Here is a 7,684-nt window from a genome sequence, read left to right on the forward strand (position 1 = left end):
TGGGAATTGGGAAGGACGAAGAGAAATAGTTCATCTCGTGTTGGTTTCAGTCCCGAAAATTCAAATTAAACCATCTGCAAAAGACATTTGAGCTCCCTACAGTTAATATAAAGAGATGCGTAGAAGACCAGTGCAATTGTATTGGTTTAAACCCAGCAATGCCGTCAATGAGTTGAGTGCATCCTATTGCATGAACTAAGTTGGGACTGCTGTCTTTGATAGTAATATATGTACAAGAGAAGTGAAACGATAAACTGTGGGAGCTTTTCTATTAAAACAAAATGACATGTTGGTATTCGTAATAATTTTGATGGTTCAGCAATCTTTCCATAACAAAACGCAAGGCAGTTCACTAGATTTCAATTTATGATCACTCCTACGCAAGCATCTGCTGCGCCTGGGAGAGTGCAGAGTCTTCACGAACGGTTGCTGCACAGCACAATAGATCTGTTTTTGAAGCGAAAACTACCACAAAATACTCATCTAAAATCACAACTGGAAGTTGCAATTTCAGTAACTGCACCTCCTGGTTTGTGATTACAGTGGATCAGGAACATTACTGATGAAAAAAGGAGAGTTCCATTTCGAGGACAGTGTTCTGCTCCTGACGTTGTGTCACTTCACGTGAAACGTTAACTATGTTGCCAGACGTGCTGAGTTTTTCCAGCACTTTCTCCTTTTATGAGGTCTACAGCACCCGCAGTTCTTTGTCAGATATTACTGGAGAATTGGTTTAATTGGGATAGAATCGGGTGTACGATCAAACGTATGATTTTTACGGGATGAAACATTTATATCTTAACCACAAGTAAGGGATCAATCGAAGGGATTCATACTTTCACACGGAAACCAGCCTGAGAGACTCGTTTATCCTTTCCAAGAAAAAAGACGGCATCTTCACGACTTGGTGAATTCATGGTGGTGCACAGTCCAGACAGTGGCCTTTACTTCAGTAGGCTATGAGGTCAATTCCAGCTCGATACCTGGAATGGGCAGGTTGTCTGATAAGGATTGATTGTTCAGGATGAACTTGTTTTCACCGGAGTTTAGAAGATGAGAGGTGATACATGTTTTAGATTGTTTTAGACAGTGGCCTTTACTTCAGTAGGCTATGAGGTCAATTCCAGCAGAAGGTGAATGTTTCCACTCGTTATCATTGGGTACATGGAGAGGAAGAAGGTCAAAGGAAGATCATTTACTATATTTACATGGTGTTACAATGCAGTGGGATACACATGCGCTGTGCTGTTTGGCCTGAGCACATCGGGTTGTTGTTCTTCCTGTATTTAGCCAGAGTTTGTAAAGTAAGTGGAGGCCGCACCACTTTGAGAAAACAGATGTCTTGATGTCAATGGGTTGATATCAAGGCTTCAAGAGACGAGGACGCGAGGCACGGCCTTAGAATGAAGGGTATACCCTTTCAAAAGGAGATGAGGAGAATCGTTTTCAACCAGAGGGAAGTGAATCCATGAGAGTCGTTACCACAGAAGGCTGTGAAAGGCAGGTGTGTGAGTATATTTAAGACAGAGATCGACAAGTCCTTGATTGTTAAGGGGATCAAAGGTTACAGGGACAAGACGGGAAAGTGTGGTTGCAAAACGTATCAGCTCAGATTGAATGGTGGAGTAGAATCGACGGGTCGAACGGCCTAATTTCTGCTCATGTGTCTTATGGTCTAATGGGTTCAGTTTAGGGGCCCTGTTGTTGCAAATAAGCTCGGATACACATGACTTATTTGCATTGGCTACACATTTTTGGCTAAATCTGCCTTCTACAAGAGGAAACAGTACCAAATTCTGGAACGCAATGGTAAAGGAACCTAACAATAATTTTATGCTTCGAAGAAATATGATAGATCAGGGCGTCTTCTGATGGTCTGTACGGCTGAATACTTGCTTCTATCTGTGAGGAGATTTAGAGCAGAAACAGATTCAGATTAATGGCGAAAGTCTAAGGCCGAATCAGCAGGCAAAATATAATAAACATGCAGGCAAATAAACAGTTGGAAAGAAAACGGCAGAATTTTGGCAAAAGAAAGAATATTAACTATAATAGCATGGAAGGATTTTGATGACCATCCAATGAGAGAAACAAAGCAGCGACATGGAACCAAGGAAAATGATAACTAAAGAGATGACTGAACAGTAAGTGAGTGAATCCAGGGGAGAAGCATGGAAAACTCAAGTGATATGTTAAGAGAGACTTTGATTTAAACATAAACAACATTTCCCGGAAATTCCAAGACACACGGGATCTATCAGAAGATTTTCCATCTTTCTGTTAGATTATCAGGTTAAAAAATTCACTTTTAAACCAAGGCAAGAGTATATTGTATTTTTCTGTGAGCTTTCAACGGAGACTGTTCGGCTGAGTGTTGTCCGTTCTTTTAAAACAATAAACTAACTAAAATTCTCACTGAGCAACACTGAAACAGAAAAACACAAAACGATCGAATGGCTGACGAAATGTGTAGATTTGTGGGTAGAAGCAGGTCACATGGTGGTGCCGGGGCCGAGTTAGTTAAAGTGCCCCTTTTTAGTAAACGGGAGATCCTGGGTTCAAGTCCCAGAATCCCCAGGTGCCAGTATTTAGGGTATAGATTCCTCATTTACACATTCAAAGGAATTCTTTGAAAGCCATGCTGTTAATCCAACCAGGGGACTATTGATGAGTAACCAGGCAGAATCTTTCAAGGATCACTGAAGGATTTGTGGTAATTACCCTGGATATGTTCCAGAGGACTGGAATACGACCAAAGTGGCACCCTTATGCAAAAAGGGAGGGAGGTCAGAAGCTGTATACTACAAGCCGATTAGCCTACCTTATAAGTTGGAAAAGTGTTGGAATCAAATATTAAGTATTAGCAGCACATTTGGAAAATAATAACCTAATCAAGGAGAATCAACATGGCTTCCTGCAAGGGAAATTTAATTAATTACGATTTATAAAAGTTTTTTGAAGAAAAGCCAACTCGAGCTGATAGAGAGGAGCCAGTAGATGTGTCGTTTTGGACTTCTAGAAGGTGTAACTCACGGTACTTACATAAGGTTAAATCAAAAGAGAAGAGCACGGGATCTTGAAGGCACCATATTTGCACGGGTAGAGAATTGGCTCATGGGCAAGGAACAGCGAGTGGGGAAAATGAGTTCTTTTTCAGTCTCCCGACCTGTCACCAATGGAGTTTCACAGGGATCAGTGCTTGGATGACAAATGTTTACACTATACATGAATGTCTTGGAGGAATGAAGCGAATGCACTGCTGCCAAATTTGTAGACGACGCACAAATACGGGTAAAGGAAATTGCGAGAAGGATGCAAAAAATTGTGAGATATTAATAGGATAAGTGCCTTGGCAAAATGCTGGTAAATGGAATTTAAGGTCGGAAAAATGTGACAAATTGCTCGTTTTGGAAAGAATAACAAAAGAACATGTTATTATTTTAATGGATAAAAGCTGCAGAAAGGTGCCACAGGAAGAGACTCTGGGGTTCTTGTGCACGAAACACAGAAAGCTAGCACACAGGTGCAGCAGATAATCAGGTAGGCTAATGGAATGTTGGACTATATTTCAGAGGGGCTGTAGGTTCAGTGTGGCGACTTCTTGCTGCAACTCTGAAGTGTTTCAGAGACGACTTCTGAAATACTGTGAGCAATTTTCCTTTCTTTATTTAAATAAACATACAATTTCATTGGAGTCAGTTCAGAAGTTTACTGCATTGATCCTCTGTCTGGTGAATTTTTCTTCTGAAATAAAAGAAATGTTAAACAGTTTTGGACTCGACACACTAATTTCAGAAGAATGAGAGGTAATCTTAATGAAACATATAGGATTCTTCAGGAGCTTGATAGGGTAAATGCTGAGAGGAAGATTCTACACATGGCAGACTCCAGCACAAGAGTACATGATCTAGGAATAAAGGGGCGCAAAGTTAACAGAGAAATGAGGAAGAATTTCTTCTCTCGGAAAGTTACAAGTCTTTTGGAATTTTCAAAGATAGCTGTGTGAGCTGTGTTCCATTAACAGTAACAGTTAACTTGTTTTAAAATACCGCCTGTAGCTCAAAGACAAGTTTACAATGATGATAATTGCATTTAAAATGTGATGATTGGTGATCATCATGAGAATATGTATTCCTTCAATACGTGGCGGCTTTTTTTTATTCTATTCCTTCATGAGATGGTAGTTTCCCTGAGAAAGACAACATTCAAAGCTCTTTCATAATTACCCTTGAACTGAGTGCCTTACAAATTTACCAATTGAAGTGAAATTCCACCAGGCGATCTGTCTACAGAACTTTTGTCTGAGACTTTGAATTGCTAACGCAGTATTACTCGCACGACACTAACATCTGCCATTGCAATCTATATTGTCTCATGTTGTTTTTCTGACGCTTCTTTCATTATTTGTGTTTTGAATATGAAAATTATCAAATCAATTTTGCCAGTTCCGAATTTAAATGACAAGAATGTCTTTATAGTTTCTCGTATCAGAAGATTAAATGCTGATATTATCCATGTGTGAAGCAGCAGATCAACTTAATATTATATTATCTGTCGCTTTGTCCTGGCTGTACCATTAACCACTCTCCAAACCAGAATGGTGGAAATGGAACTGATTTTCAGTAATGTAATTTCCCTGATTTAACTTACATCTAGATAAAAATAACTGAAGATATAGGGCATTGAAATATCATAAGTAATATCTTCCATGTTTAGAGAGCAGGTCACAAGTCGGAGACGCTGCCATCACTATTTCCGCTCTTCCAGTTCGGAGTGCAGATGAGAGTGTTTTTGGAAACAAAAACAAAAATTGCTGAGAAAGCCTAGCAGGTCTGGCCGCAACAGTGGAGAGAAATCAAGGTTAATGTTTCTGGAGTAGCGATCCTTCCTCAAAACTGGAACATGAACTCTGATTTCGTTCCACAGATGCTGCCAGACCTGCTGAGATTTTCCAGTAATTTCTGTTTCTGTTTCTGTTTCTGTTTCTGGTTGCCAGTATCTGCAGTTCTTTCGTATGGTTGGAGAGATTGCTGCCACTGTCAAGTTCTTGTCATCGACTGGATGAGAAACGCAGTTGGCCACAGATCTCTGACAGAGAAATTCCTGCGCCGCAGAGGTACAAAGTGAGAAGTCAACATGGGGAAATGACTCACATTGCTCTTCATCATTGCACCCATTCTCCGTATCTCCTTTTCAGAAAAGATCTGATTGTTGCAATATAAATGTTATTCGTGGTCGAATAACATAAATGGTGACGATGATGTTGGTCAATGCGACGCAGATGTGGAATGTTGCTTTTTTTTACTACTTTTCATATGTTAGAACGGAGGCATCATGATACTGTGGAACAAAGATTTGCAGAAAACACAGTTGAAGAAGTAAAGAATTTCACAGTAACTTGCAACTTGAAGACAAGTGATTCCAACCCTCCTGCATAGTGGTAAAGTCAGCGCCCCAGGCAGTCTCCGCATTTCATATTTCCAATTATTGAGAGGAATGTGAAGAGGGGAAACGCCAATAGTGATCAATTTCCTTCTGAGTTGAAGCAAACTGATAACATATCGAATTAACAATCAGTGATATCCTCATCTCCGACTGCGCCTTGTATATGTGTACTATACAGCCCACATTGATGTAGCGGATCTGGGACAAAAATCCACCATAAGATTTCCAGTTATTGCTCAACAGGGAGCGCTCTCACGTCAAGAAACGGAAAGAATTCAGTCCCGCTGTGAGAGAATCACAAACATTGTTAAAAATCGTGAAAAGCACAATTTTGAACAGGAACAGATGAGGTCGCTTGCACAGATATTTTATGTTTGTAAATTATATCAATACTACCAGTTGACTTTATGTATCGTTCTGTCATACATGATGGCTTTCGATTCCTATCCCTGGCTAACTTAACATTATCAATCCCATCTTCGCTATATGACCGGAAGTGTAACCATTTCCTTCAAATAGAATTAATATTACTTCACAGTAAACACTTCCATCTCTGTGAAAATCCGTTCTCCTCTGACAGATTTTAGCCAAGTGTTTTGTCCTGAATGGTCTCAAGCTTCGTGTGTGTTTTTGGAGCTGCACTGTCCCAGGTGAGCAAAGAGTATTTCAACGTTCCCCTAACCTTTGCCTTGTAGGTGGTGACAGGTTTTTATGAAAAAGGAGCTGAGTTATTCGCTGCATAATTACTATGTTCTGTCATGCTTGTATAACTACAACAGTAAAATTGGCATGTCCAATTTCTTGTGAATTGAAACCTGCAGGACTGTTAAAGTGAGGTTTCAGCGGTAGCAACACCTTTGAAATTTAGGGATGATGGTTAGATTCTTTTCTGTTAAAGGCAATAACAGTCTGGCACTGGTGTTACGCGAATGTTACTTGAAACTGTTCAAGACATGTATGAATGCTATCCGGGTCTTGTTGCTTGTAGACATTAACTGCTTCAGGGCGAGGAATCACAAATATTACTAAACATTGCACAATCGTCAGGTAAAATGGCGACTTCTTGGACGCCTAAACAAAGTGTTATAACAGGCCTTAAGCAGGGCAGCATCTCCTGCATTCTCTCAGTGTCCTACGCTGGGTCCAGTCAATTAGGCTTGTGCCCAGTCAGGTAGCAGCATCCAGGTCGATGTTTGCAGTCGTTGAGCCTGTCACCTCTGATCCTACAATGGAGTATCATTGATTAAGGAGTTGAAAATGTGGGTTTTTGGCAATAATCCCAGGAACTCCTTCAGAGACACCCTGGGGCTGAGGTGACTGACCTGTAAGAACTACAGGCAATTTCGTCTGCTCTCGGAATGACTTCAAACATGAAGAATTTTCTCCTGATTCTCGTGAACACATTCTATGCAGTGAAGTGTCACACACAGCACGTTTCCTGGAATCCCCAGCTGTTAGTTGGGACACCACTAAACTGACAGTTCTTTAAATTGTAGTCACAGAAAATGTGCTGCAGCAAATTCCAGTGGAACAGTCTTTTAGGCATTGATTATTAATGCTGAATGCGTTTTGCTGGATTATTGTTCCACCAGATCATTTTAATTATAATTACATAGATTTAAGATTACTTGTCTGAGTTGTCTGAATTGCTCAATTCACCAACATGATATATGTTAACTTATACTAATCAGATCGACTTCACGAATAATTCCACCCATGATACTGATGGAATGTTGATGTCGAAGAAAAGAAATCTCATTAACTCCTAATCATCAGGACGTCAATCAAAATTAGATAACCCCAAGAAATACAGGAGATGTATTTTTTTTTTAATCTTGTATTTGTGTTTCTTCTATCACTTCTATCAACAAAGCCAAACGTATCAAGCAGGAGGAAGACACACAGAAAATCTTCCTTTACAATTTCTTTATGTCCTATCGAATACTGTCAGATACAATACAGGAATCATTGGAAATAAAAATTCCTCCACAATTGCTCTTCCCAAAAGTCAATATTCATTGACTAAGGGCAGATTACATCTCCCACTGCAATGTTTCAGGGAACATAAAGCAGGAAATAGCGACAGGATAAATTTCCTTCTACATTGCCGCACGGAAGACTTCCAGACATGCAATTATGGATAAATTACAGATACTCTGTGGTTTGTTCAAGGCTGGTTATGTGTGCAATTGAGAACAAATTAACATGCAGTTACGACATATACTCATATAGTCATATA

This window comes from Rhincodon typus, chromosome 42 (assembly GCF_021869965.1).
Source record: "Rhincodon typus isolate 14 chromosome 42, sRhiTyp1.1, whole genome shotgun sequence".
Taxonomy (NCBI): domain Eukaryota; kingdom Metazoa; phylum Chordata; class Chondrichthyes; order Orectolobiformes; family Rhincodontidae; genus Rhincodon; species Rhincodon typus.